At 43.8% G+C, this 14064-nt stretch overlaps 1 protein-coding gene across 3 annotated transcripts in view; it reads right to left on the reverse strand.

Moving 5' to 3' along the window:
• Positions 1–9912: 9912 nt before the first annotated feature.
• The window catches only part of ZNF470 (zinc finger protein 470), an 81370-nt gene continuing 77218 nt past the window's right edge, over positions 9913–14064 (reverse strand). For all 3 annotated transcript variants that reach the window (XM_068529280.1, XM_068529276.1, XM_068529279.1), the window contains one exon: positions 9913–9984. The gene's annotated coding sequence lies outside the window, so the exon portion shown is untranslated. The remainder of the gene's footprint in view (positions 9985–14064) is intronic.

Consider the following 14064-nt stretch of genomic DNA (forward strand, 5'->3'; position numbering starts at 1 on the left):
AAATTAAATATTCTTTAGGGCTTCCCTGGTGGCGCAGTGGTTAAGAATCCGCCTGTCAATGCAGGGGATACGAGTTCGAGCCCTTGTCCGGGAAGATCCCACATGCCGTAGAGAAACTAAGCCCGTGCGCCACAACTACTGAGCCTGTGCTCTAGAGCCCGCGAGCCACAACTACTGAGCCCGCGTGCCACAACTACCGAAGCCAGCGCGCCTAAACCCGTGCTCTGCATCAAGAGAAGCCACCGCAATGAGAAGCCCGCGCACCGCAACGAAGAGTAGCCCCCGCTCGCTGCAACCAGAGAAAGCCTGCGTGCAGTAATGAAGACCCAACGCAGCTAAAAATAAATAAATAAATAAATTTATTTTTAAAAAATTAAATTAAATATTCTTTAATATTCTAATTCTACATCTTGTCAACTTGAAATTCAGGAGGCTGTTTGCAGGAAGCTATCTGAACTAAAATAACTTGACGTATAACCATTTACCTTGAGACTCTAAAGCTGGTTTCATGTTCTTTTTCTAGGACATTGTATGTATTACCCATGTTGCATGATATAACCCACTGACTGTCCTCGTGAATAGTATTTTTTTTTAAGGAGTACGTTCTCCTGGTGTGAGTGAAAAAGCTTTTGTAAGTGTGGTCCTCCTTGCTTAGGTTTATGCAAACAGAAACTGTTTTATCAGATTTTAAAACCACAGAGCACATACTCTAGATTCAAAGGGAAGTTAGCGACTCAACAATCAAATGTATGTGGGGACCATGTTTGGAGTCAGATTCAAGGAAACCTGCTGTGAAGAAAAAAATTATTTTTTAGACACTCAAGGAAATTTGATTATGGACTGGGTGTTCGATAATATCAAGGATTTCTCAAGGGTTTTGTTGAGTGTGGAAGTGGCCTTATGACTAGGTAAGAAAATATCTGTCTTATTATTTTTTAGAGATGTTTTTGTAGTATGCAGGGGTGTATTGATGGGATGGCTGAGATTTGCTTTAAAACTCTTCTGTAAAGAGATAAAGAGACAAAAGGGGATCAGAGCAAACAGGCAAATGATGATCGTTGAGCCCAAGAATGGAGAGACAGTGGCAGGCAGTGCTGTCCTTGTACCCATGAGTAGATATGAAGCTTTTTCATAGAACATAACATATAAATTACAAATATGCAGAATATCTTCTTTTCTTCTACCTCACCAATCATCATGTAGGTCTTCCTTACAGAGAGGGCTGGCTCACAGGCCCCTGAAACCCAAACTCAAACACGTTCCCCAGACACCTCTGTCCTCTCCCCCCAGCACGCCCTGTCCCCTGGGACTCCGGCTCCACCATCTTCCCCATCAGTCTCTGCAGGCTTCGTTGGCAACTTGACCCCTTCCTCACCCTCACATCCACTTGATCAATCCCTGAGTCCACCTGCTCTGTCCCTTCTCTGCTTTTGTCCCCGTGGTCCACTCCACACCTGACCCCCCACCCCGATCCTGTCCCCTAACCCCAATCCCCAGTCTATCCCCCCAGCTTCACCCTGCACAAGACTTTCGCTGGTCAAGATGCTTTCAAGGCATCCCATGCGGGGCAGAGGCCAGCTTCCTTTCTTGGTCTCTAACCCGCCACCACCACAGTCCCTGCACTCACCCATTATCAGGTCAGCCCAGGAGGCAGGTTTAACACACCCAGGACTACAGAACACTGAATCCCAGGGAGAGAATTCCCCCTCTTCAGCACCCTTTTAAATTTCTTTTTTAAAAAGTTGAGTAGGGACTTCCCTGGTGGTCCAGTGGTTAAGACTTTGTCTTCCAATGCAGGGGTTGTGGGTTTGATCCCTGGTCGGGGAGCTAAGATCCCACATGCCTTGGGGCCAGAAACTCAACACATAAAACAGAAGCAATATTGTAATAAATTCAATAAAGACTTTAAAAGTGGGCCACGTCAAAAAAATCTTAAAAAAAAAAAAAATGAGTAGGGAATTCCCTGGCGGCCCAGTGGTTAAGACGCTGCATTTCCACTTCAGGGGACACGGGTTCAATCCTTGGTCAGTGAACTAACATCCCACATGCTGCACAGCCAAAAAAAAAAAAAGAGTAAAATACACATAACAAGAAATTTTTACCATCTTAACCATTTTAAAGTGTACATTCACATTGTTGTACACTCATCACCACCATCCATCTCTAGAACTCTGTGTATCACACTCTGTCCCCATTAAACACAGGATCTCCCCCTCTCCCTCCCCCTCCCCCAACCCCTGGCCACCACCATACTTATGGGATCTTAGTTCTCCAACCAGGGATTGTACCCAGGCCCTCGGCAGGGAGAGCACAGAGGGAACTCCCCAGACTACTTTCTGACTCTCTGAATTTGCCTACTGTAGGCACCTTGTATAACTAGAATCACACAGTATTTTTGTGACTGATTTATTTCACTTAGCAGAGGGTCCTCAAGGACATTATTGCTAGAAAAGAAGGGAGGTAATTTAAAGGAAAAAGAGGGGTAAGTCCTAGTTGGGGTGCTAGAATGAGAGAGTAATCTCGAAGGTGGGGAAAGAAGGGCTGGTGTTAATAAGATGCTAATTGCAGCCATCACAGCAGAGTGGTTAAGAGCAAGGTGTGGGTGCGAGTGCATGGTGTGAATTTCCGCTCTGCCACGCATTAGCTGTGTGACTTTGACAGGTCACTTTGACCTCTCTGAGCTTCAGTGTGCTCAGCTGTAAAATGAGGGTGCTGGGAATTCCCTGGCGGTCCAGTGGTTAGGACTCTGTGCTTTCACTGCAGGGGGCACAGGTTCGATCCCTGGTCGGGGAACTGAGATTTTTTTTTGTCTGTGTTGGGTCTTCGTTGCTGCGCACGGGCTTTCTCTAGTTGTGGCGAGCGGGGGCTCCTCTTCGTTGCGGTGTGCGGGCTTCTCATTGTCGTGGCTTCGCTTGTTGCGGAGCACAGGCTCTAGGCACGTGGGCTCAGTAGTTGTGGCTTGCGGGCTCTAGAGCGCAGGCTCAGTAGTTGTGGTGCACGGGCTTAGCTGCTCCACGGCATGTGGGATCTTCCCGGACCAAGGCTCAAACCCGTGTCCTCTGCATTGGCAGGCGGATGCTTAACCACTGTGCCACCAAGGAAGCCCCCAAATTTTAAACTTTTGACAAAGCCATAGATGGGGGGAAAATAGTCTCCCTTTAGAGTCTTATTTCATTTCCTAGGGAGACGGAGGAAATGTACATGTTTGTTGGCCAGATTTATCTTCCCTTCTGTGAATTGCCCATTTGTACCCTCCCTGCATTATTCTATTTGTTTCATTTTTTAGCTTTTACTTATTGATTTACAGGAATTCTTTATTTTGGATATTGGCCCTTTGCCTGTTACTCTGTCTGTGGCAGATATTTTCTCCTGGCCTTTTCTCTTCACTTTGCTTACACAGTGCCTGAAGTCTTGGATTTTGATAAAGTCCAAGAAATCAATTTTTAAATGCTTTTCCTCACCTTTATCTCATAAACACACTTTCCTATAAGATCTCATACTTTACAGTCTTGTTTTAGATGTTTAGTTGCTTGAACCTTCTGAAATTTTTTTGAATGACGTGAGGTAAGGATTTAACTTTCTTTTCCCAACGGAGAGACAACTGAATAATCCTGGTTACTCAGAAAAACAGCCCAAATAACTAATTTATCCAACAGATAGGATGAGCAAATGCATCATATGTAAATTATCTTATTAATCCCAGCAGCCCCAAGTGGTAGGTATTATTAGCCTTGTTTTTTTTTTTTTGTTTTTGTTTTTTCTTTTTTTCCAGAGAAGGGAACTAGGCGTAAAGGAATTAAATGATTTGTTCAGAGGGTACATGACAAGACTATGAAAGAACTGAGATTGGTTTTCTTACGAGTATCCATCTATGTCACATAATTGGGAGGGGAAACTTCCTTTGTTTAACTGTTTAGGAGGTGGGTTTCCAGGCATTCCAAGGATAGGTCAGTGTGAAGAGGGGAGAGACAGATTTTAGAGTAAGACTCTTAATTCACCCCTCACTATTTCCTTCCTTGTTTGTTTGTTTGCCGCACTGAGTGGCTTACAGGATTTTAGTTCCCAGACCAGGGATCAAACCCGTGGCAGTGAGAGAGCCAAGTCCTAACCACTGGACCACCATGGAATTCCCGACCCCTCACTACTTCCTATAATAACCAGTCATTTAGTGCAGGAGACCAGGTCGGGGAGCCTTCAGGGGGTTGAGAGCTTGGCCTCCTGACCCAGATCTATCACAAACCAGCTGTGCAACTTTGGGAAGTGAATTAACTCGGTCTCAGTTTCCTTATCTGTAAAATAGGGACAATGAAGTTCCTACCTCACAGGCTATGGTGAACATCAAGTGAATAATACACATGCTTCATATATATTGACTGCTCAAGAACTGGCATCATGTTATCATTATTACTGAGCACCAGGTTCTCAACACAGGGAAAATTCCACAAGTTGTCCTGATAGTTCAGATAATTAAAGGTTGTTCTTAAAATAGACTCAAGTTTGAGGAGCTCCCTCAAGGCCCTGGGGAGCTGGGGAAGGCTGCTGAATGACTTCTTGGGTGAAGATTTCTTCCCGAAAGAGAAGAAGGCAGTGAGGAGACAGTGTCTAGGATCTCATTCTATGTCTTACTCTCATTCTTCTCAAACTTCCGTCATTCATATATCCCTTTATCAACGTTTGCCATGTCTCTGCATTAATGGATACCACCTTACGACTGTTTCCATTTCCACATAACATCTGAATATAAGTAAATAGTCATTTATCTAATATTTTTATTGTAAATGATCTCGTTTTGTAAAACCCTTTCAAAAGGACCTTTACAAAGGGAACTTTAGAGCAGCCTTATAAACCGAAAGCCAGTTTCATGTGCCATTACAAAAAAAAAAAAAAAAAAAGGAAATAAAATCAAGATTAATAAATCATAGCTAGAAGCTGCTGCTTGGTGTGGTAAATTGAACTACTGGCCCACGTTTGTCATCTTCCTACTGTAGCATAACCCATTTTCCTCTTGCTGTAGCCTCATGGCAAGCCAGGGCGTGGAGAAGTAAACTCTGATTACCCTGAGGCTGTGGTAAAGGGTAAAGATGTATTATCTCCATGAGCCTTGTCCCTTTGCTGATTGAGCTTTGTATCCTTTCACTGGAATAAACCACAGCCATGATGAGTTCAGTGAGTTCTCCTAGTGAATCACCAAACTTGGGGGTCATCCTGGGGACTGGCAACATGGCTCTCAAACCTTGGGCCAGCACAGATGACCACCGTTCTACCAAAAGTTGACTGCTGTTGACATCTCTTTGGGGCTCCATGAGTAGCTGACAATTTATTCATTCAACAAAGACTTATGAAACAGCTGCTCCGTGGCAGATACTGTCTTGGGTGACTAGGACAATCAAGAGGTATGACTTGATGAAGTTTACCTGCTAGTGATGAAAACAGACAATGGACAAATAAACCCAAAAATATAAAATAAAATATAGTTTGTGCTAGTTCTATGAGGTACAAGATGTAGACCTATGTGATAGTAATGGTGAGGCCACTTTAGATGGGAGGTGGTCTTTTTGAAGAAGTGGCATTTTGAGCTAAATCCTGAAAGATGGAAAGGAGCCAGTTACGCAAGAATCTGTGGCAGGGAGAACAGCATGTGCAAAGGTCCAGGGGGACAACAAGGAGGCCAGTGTGGCCAGACTGGTCAGGTAAAGGAGGGAGTGATGGGGGATAGGGTCAGAGAGGCATCCAGGGTCTCGAAAGCCACAGTAACATCTTTCTTTTTTTTTTTTTTTTGGCCGTGCCGCGTGGCATGTGGGATCTTATTTCCCCAACCAGGGATTGAACCCGTTGCCCCTGCAGTGGAAGCATGGAGTCTTAACCACTGGACCACAAGGGAAGTCCCTCACAGTAACATCTTTGAATGTTATTGTAGGTGAGTTGGGAAGCGATGGAAGGGTAGAGGAAAGGTGTGATATAATCTGATTTAGATTTTCAAGGCATCACTGAAACTATTATGTAAGGAATGATACAGAAGGGGCTATAGGTACAGAGGATCAGTTAGGAGGTTGTTGTACACCAGGTGAGAAACAATTGCATTTGGTGGTGGCAGTGCGTGTGGAAAGCAGTGGACAGATTCAGGGAATACTTTGGAGGTGGAGCTGAGAGCCCTCACGGATGGTCGGAATGGGAAGAGTGAGAGGAAGGGAGGAATCAAGCACGACTTTTGGGCTATGAACCTGACCAGCTGAGTGTCCTGCAGTGCATTAAGTAGGGTCACGTTTTTGTGTGTGTGGAGAAAATCCAAAATTCCCTTTGGGGCATGTTAAGTGTTCGATGCCCGAGTTTCTGAGGTCAGCACCAGGAGAGCCTGTATTACTCGGATATCAGCATTCGAAGACTCTGGGGCTGAGGGTTGGGAGTGGGCTCAGAAATCTGCTCAAAGAGCACATGCATCTAGCAGGGGCAGTGGCAAAAGTAGGCTCCCGGTACCGTCCACGGTTCTGAAACCCTTCAGGCGGATCTGTCCGTGGTGCTGAACAGGCCGCTCTGAGCTGTCCGTGGTACTAAACCTCTAGGCACAAGAGCTGGAGACTCTCTCTCCCTCTCTCTCCCTCCCTCCCTCCTTCCCTCCGTCTCTCTCTGTCACTTTTTCAAAGTACCCACCCTCCTGGGAAAGGCCCCGCTGTTGCCTGGAAACAAAGCTCTCTGGAATGAAAGCAAATGAGGGAAAAAAAATCTGCAGTCATTTTTAAGAGGCAGCTTTGGCTCTTAGGACTGCAGGACCTGGCTACATCTTACTGGAATTATTAACACGAAGTTTCCAAAACATCTCTGAATATAGGAAAACAAGGGGAAGATGTGCCAGAACTCAGGCTGTTGGTTACGTTGGATTGGGGGAGGCAGGGAAGTGAGATGGGGAGTGACGAGCCCTTCGTTTCTATGTTGTGATGTGGGGGCTACAAGAAGGAAATTATTGTAGATTTACATAAATACATCACGGCTATATTTCATGCCAACCTGAACTGCAAACATCTGAAATCATGAGCTTTGGGTGGCACTTTTTGAAATGACAAGAAGCCTTGTGATTTAAAAATTCCTCGGGACTTCCCTGATGGTGCAGTGGTTAAGACTCCATGCCTCCAATGCAGGGGGCCCCGGGTTCGATCCCTGGGGAAACTAGATCCCACATGCATGCCACAACTAAGAGTTCGCATGCTGCAACTAAGGAGCCTGCCTGCCGCAACTAAGACCCAGCACAACCAAATAATAAATAAATAAATAAATAAATAAATAAATATATATATATAACATATATATATTTTTAAAATTTAGAAAAAAATTCCTCAAAAATCCATACTTGCGAATATGTTCAATTGTGTAAACTGTGTTTGTTATTTTCGTACCATCTTAGCTGGTGAATAAACATGCCGGTCATCTTTTGTTAGGATTAGTCTTGAATTATGTAGGTTTTGAATTGTGTAAGATCTTACAAAATGAGTCCCTGGGGTAAAATCCAACCATTCTGGGATTGATGAATGAATGAACACGTTTGTCATTCCCAAAGATCTGGTCACCAGGGAAGCCACAGCTTTTCCCACCACTATGAAGAGACAGACATTCACAAAGCACCCACTATGTGATGGATTTTGCAGGGGACACCCAGGATGCCTGAGGCATTTCCCCTTTTCCTAAGTGGATGATTTCCACACCTCTTCAAGGGGGAGGAAGATTTGCGGCTTTGACTTGAGCTCGTTGATCAGGTAGAGACACTGAAATCTGGCTCTTACATACTTTTCTGTCCTCTCATGGCATTGTCAGCCCAGTGGGTTTTGATATTCCAAATTCTCTAAAGAAGCTGTAGCTCATTATTATATATTTTTCTTGCCTACTGTCTGTCTCAACTTCTAGAATTTAGGCTCCATGATGGTAGGGACTATCTGTTTCTATTTCATCCCCAAGCCTCCAGCATCTAGAACACTTCTTCTAGATGGTCTATGAATTTTTCGAAGGGTTAAATGAATGAAAGGTGATGTTTGTAAACACAAGATATCCCAATATCTTAAAGTTGGTAACTCACTAAATTAAAAAGAAAATGAGTGAACTGACCTAAGCACATCAGTTGGCTGGATGCAGCCCAAGATTTGCCCGGTTGAGTCCTCCAAGGTCATGGAATCCCTACTGAGCAAGACTCTGCCATGGGACCACGTCATGGCCAGGTGAAGTGATGTTCCCTCCTCCAGTCCGTCAGTGGTGGCCCAGAAGGCAGGGTTGTGTGCCACCAAGCATGGAATCTGGTCAGTAAGGATCACCCCACAAGGATAAGAACTTACTTTATCCCTTTTAACAATTTCAGGGAAAATTAATCACATGGTGTGGTTGCATCTATTTACCGTGGCCCTTCCCCCCAACTAGCAGACACTTAGGCTATTTCCAAACAGTAATCATTTGGAAGCCTCAGACCCCTTGAGAGAGACCCAAATTCAACTTGTAAACCACACAGCCATGATTTAACCCAGGGCAATCTGTTGCCAAAGACCTTCTTGTTTCACGACTACTGAAGATGCTTCAGTTTACTCTGCAGGCAAAAAGTAGAATGATTGATGTGAGAAAAACTCACCTAGTTGCCAAAAACCTTAAAGCATCCAGTCACTTGGGGTGTCTAGGGTGAAATATAAAATGACAGAGAGTTGCCACGTCTGCTTAGAGAAATACGTGCCCACAGAGCTTTTCTGTGGTCTGACTGATGGGGTTCACATTCTAAAGACAGAATCTTTATAAATCAAGTAACATTTATTGATAGCTTATCATGTCCTCAACAAGCTGCTATCCATAGGGTGATGTTATTATCCTCATTTTACAGAACAAGATAGATCTTTGTGGGCCGATATGGAAAGGTCTCAAAGACACATCATTGTATGGGAAAAAAGCACATTGCAAAGCCACAGATGGAGTCTGACATCCCTTACATGAGAAAACCAACAACACGTAAAACAATGTCAGATATTTTCTATGGATGCATAGATGTGTATGTAAAGGCTTGCCAAATTTAAAACACAAAACGCATTTAAAAGAAAAAGCTCACAAGACATTACCGAGTTTATCAAGGTTACATTTGTTTGTTCATGATGAAAACCCACTACTTTTTTTTTTTTTTTTTTTTTTTTGCTGCACTGCACATCTTGCGGAATCTTAGTTTCCCAACCAGGAATTGGATCTGGGCCCCCGGGAGTGAAAGCGCCGAGTCCTTTCACTGAAGGACTCGAGTTGCTGAACTGCCAGTGAATTTCCCCCCAAAACCCACTAATTTTGTTAAACGATTATCACAGTCAGAAAGTTCATGACAGACCCTCAAATTTCAGCATGGCAAAACTCACAGATAAAGTTGATTTTGCTTAAATTCCAGGTTTACAGGAAGTTTTTGGTTTTTGGGGGATCAGGACTAAATAGGATGACCCTGTTATATTTGGTTAATCTCAGAGTGTAAACTAATTTTTCTTCCTGGACTATGGCATGCCGTGAATGTGACAGTTTTGCTTCCACGTGTATTGTTTACCAAATAAGAAGTTAAAAATCCTAAAATCCAAACATTGACCATTGTATTTCAATGTCAGAGATGTTAGCAATAAAAAAAATTAAAAGTGCACCTTGACATCAATGAAATATGACATATCGATTTAACTATGACAACTTAGTCAATAACAACAGTGCGTATATCATAGTAAGAGGCTGATATGCATTTGGCATTGTTATTATGGGATGGGTAATATTAGCCAAGATAAGGAAAGTCAGGCCAGTATCAATGCATTTGCAGATATGCACACACAAATCCCATTTCCTTCTGTAGGCACAGAGACGTATGTAAATGAAAAGTAAAAGCACACTCCCAGTGCACCCCAAATCCACAGCAGTCACTCACCTCTAGAGCAGAGACTGGGGTTGCTGAAGTGAGATCAGCAGGAAATCTTGATCTTTGACAGAGAAAATGTGTGCACTTGTTGACTGTCAAGAAAGAAAAATAAAATAATAAGTTTAAAAGAGAGATTTGGAGAAGGTAAGTCCCTCTCTGAGAGGTGAACTATGAATGGTCTTGCTCACCCCTAATTCCCACTGTCTAGCACACAGCAGTCACCCTTCTGGTCCCTATTAAACCAGATCACCTGGCTCATACAGCCAGTAAGTAGCAGAGTTGTGATTCAGACCCGAAACTCACAGGCTCTAACACCTACTCCGCCCCACAGACAGCCTACTTCAGAAGGCTTTTCAACACCACAGGAGACAGCCCTCCCCTTCCCAGCCTCACCCCAAAATAGGGTTTGTAAATTCGCCAGGGAGGGGGCTGGGGGATGGCGGTCAGTTCTCCACAAGAGTCCTCTCCTCCCAGAGAGGATCCTGGATCAATCCTTGGGCAGCCAACCTATTTTTCTTTCCATCCCTGGGAGACGGTTGATTGCCATGGAAACCCACATCGTCCTCCCAAAGATCCAGACCACCAGCGATGGGAAAGACAGTCCTACCTTTTGATTCCCTGGTTTGTTGGGCCTGATAGGATAAGATGAGGGCTGTGTGTGTGTATGTGTGTGTACAGCATCCCTTGCAGGTTTCTAAAGAAACTGATAATTGTGGTTACCAGAAGAGAATCCGGTGTTGGAAGATGAGGAGAACGTTGTTTTTTGTCTTATATTCTCTGTCCCTTTTGAGTGTTGTATCAAATAAGCTCTTAAATAAATAATAAAGGCATAAGGTGGAAAAATATGTATGTTTTTAAAACATTAGGATAAAATGAATAAAGAATTGGGATACAATGTTGACATGAGATGTACAGTGATTTAAAACTTCTTTCTGGGACTTCCCTGGTGGCACAGTGGTTAAGAATCCGCCTGCCAATGCAGGGGACACGGGTTCGAGCCCTGGTCCGGGAAGATCCCACATGTCGCGGAGCAACTAAGCCCGTGCACCACAACTACTGAGCCTGCACTCTAGAGCCCATGAACCACAACTACTGAGCCCGCGAGCCACAACTACTGAGCCCGCGTGCCACAACTACTGAAGCCTGTGCGCCTAGAGCCCATGCTCCACAAGAGAAGCCACTGCAATGAGAAGCCCGCACACCGCAACGAAGACCAGCCCCCGCTCGCAGCAACTAGAGAAAAGCCGACGCGCAGCAATGAAGACCCAACGCAGCCAAAAATAAGTGAATAAATAAAATATTAAATTACTTGAAAAAAAAACTTCTTTCTGAAATCAAAGTCATGTACCCACATACTTAAAAAAAATCAAATAGTTCTGAGTGGCAGACACATGGGAGGTAATGGGGGAGGGATGGAGTGGGGGTTTGGGGTCAGCAGATGCAAACTATTATATAGAAAATGGATAGACAACAAGGCCCTCCTGTAGAGCACAGGGAACTATATTCAATATCCTGGGATACACCATAATGGAAAAGAACATAAAAAGAATGCATACACTGTATAGCTGAATCACTTTGCTGTACACCAGAAACTAACAAAACACTATAAATCAACTATATGTCAATAAAGAAATGCATGGGAGGTAAGTTGTCTTATTCTCTATACTGTCCCATAGGCTTGTAGGATTTCATCATTACTTTTTGAAGGGCAACAGGAGGGTCCCAGTTTCAGGTGAGGTACAGTAAGTACACTCTGCCCTGTCTCTCTCACTGAGGCGTTTCAATAAATCAGCAACCTGTAAAGAAGTAGGAGTCAGTCTGAGAATTTTAATCACCAACAGCTGGCACCCTTTGGGTGATATGTAGGACAGGACAAGGCAGCAGGGTCAGAGGCCTTCAGTCAGCAGCTATTTACCAACTTTCAGAGAAGCATCTCAATAGATTAACAACCTGTACAGAAGTAGTAGCGTTTCTTCTATCGATACTTCGCTCTCTCTCTCTCTCTCTCTCTAAGGCTGTATAGTTATATAGTTATATAGACATAAGTATAGACTTTACATAAGTATACATAAGTATAAGTATACATAAGTATAAGTATACATAAGTATATAGACTTTATATATAGTTACATAGTTATATATGTACAGTATATATATGCACTATATATATAGTGTATATATATACTTTTTAAAAACATAAATGAGAATACACGAGATACACTGTGGTCAATTGTTCATTTGTTTTTTCATTTAATACTGTAACCAGAGCTCCTTCCATATCAGTATATTCAAGTCTTCCTCACCATTTCTTACCCAGACGAATCCTAAGCTACTTAGCCAACTTTCTAAGGACAGATTCTTGGGTGCTGCCCATTTTTCCTGTCTTCTGAGCAAGGTTCCAGTGAACCTTGGGGTGAGAGGAGGCTATCCTTCCTCCAGATAGGCACACAGCGGTCTTTGCTAACTGGGGCCCTGCTCAGATATCCCCTCCTTAGAGAGGCCTCCCCGACTGCCCAAGCTGAAGTAGCCTTCCCCTTCACCCTCCACCTAATTACCTCTGATCATGCTCAGAAGTGAGTGCTCGTGGCTCCATATGACAAAGGGCTTTGGTTTGCTCACTGCTGGATTCCCAGCCCCTAGAACAGTGCCTGGCACAGAGGAGCTGCTCAGATATTCGCTGAATGAATGACTCTCCACTACACCCTGAAGCCTCTTGTCTCTTGAGATTCCTGATTATCAGAAGATGCAGAAATTCTACATATGCACATACTTAAAACCGCCTCTCCTCCACCACGCAGGGGGAAAGAAAGGAAAAAAACCTCAGGCTCCTTGACCTAATTCTCTCCTCCCCCTTTCCACACACTTCTGCTCACACCAACCTCCCTGTGATACACTGAATTCAGCAGTGAAAAATGGCAACTTCACACCTGCCTCTCCCAGTAAAGCAGGTGGTCACTTGTAAATAAACACCCACATTCCCTGTAGGCAGCTCTTTAAAGAAACTTGGGCAGAAGGAAAATTCCCTCTATGAATTTTCATGCATTGGAGAATATTGGTTGGGTAAATGAGTATCTATGATGAAGGAAATGGAAAATCTATGGAGCCTCCTAGGGTGATGATGCCGGTGGAGGTGAGTGGGTGGGGAGATGGATGGATTTAATTCCCTCCTAATATTTCTCCCTGGTCGTGGGAGACCAATAAACTCCAGGGAAATTTGTTCTGATAATAGGCATGGAACATGGTTGCACTTGAACCTCACATCAACCTTAGGAAGTGGTAATAAAATTATTATAATGATAATTATGACACATAATAGAACCTTTTCTGCCAAGAACTGTTCTAATGGCTTCACTGTAGTACTTCATTTGCTCTTCATTACAACACTATAAGGTAGATACTATCCTTATCCCCATTGTACAGATGAGGCAACTGAGGTGCAGAGAAATTAAGTCACTTTCCCAACGTTCCTTAACAGGGGAACAACAAAGCCAGAATCTGAATGCAGCAGTCCACCCCGGAAGCTATAACCTCATGCTGTCATTTGCACCTCGTTGGTCAGAACCTAGTTACCTGGCCACATCCAGCTACAAGAGAGACTGGGAAATGCAGCTAAAACTTAGGGGTTCTGGCACAATAGAAGTAGAGACAAGTTTTGCGGGACATTGAGCAGTCTCTACCAGCTCACCCCCAACCTTGGCTTTCTTCCATGTAGTTAAGATCCAAAAACTCAGGAACGCACAGCCCAGCCACCCCACATAATGGGCCAGGCAGTAATTAAGACAGACATTCTTATACATTGGCAGGGGGAGTGCCAGCAGGGAAATCATTCTGGGAAGGTGTACTGGTATCGCTAACTGATGCTATCTCCGGGTAGATAGTGTCTCCAACTCCCAGCTGGTGTCAGAGAACTGCTTGGTGGTTTTGGGAAAAACACACACACATTGGAACTGGTGCCAGAATCAGAAGGTCTAACCTCCAAAATCCTACAGCATCACTTCTGCCATATTGTATTGGTCAAAGCAACCCACGAAGACAGCACATGTTCAGGGAATGGGAAAACAGAGTCCAGCTCCTGAGAGCAGAGGCTGCAAAAAATCATGGCCATTTTTAATATCGAAAATGAGAATTTACTGATTTATTTATATATTTGTATGTTTGTTTTTTGGCTGCACC

Source organism: Eschrichtius robustus, chromosome 19, assembly GCF_028021215.1.
Source record: "Eschrichtius robustus isolate mEscRob2 chromosome 19, mEscRob2.pri, whole genome shotgun sequence".
In the NCBI taxonomy this organism is placed as follows: domain Eukaryota; kingdom Metazoa; phylum Chordata; class Mammalia; order Artiodactyla; family Eschrichtiidae; genus Eschrichtius; species Eschrichtius robustus.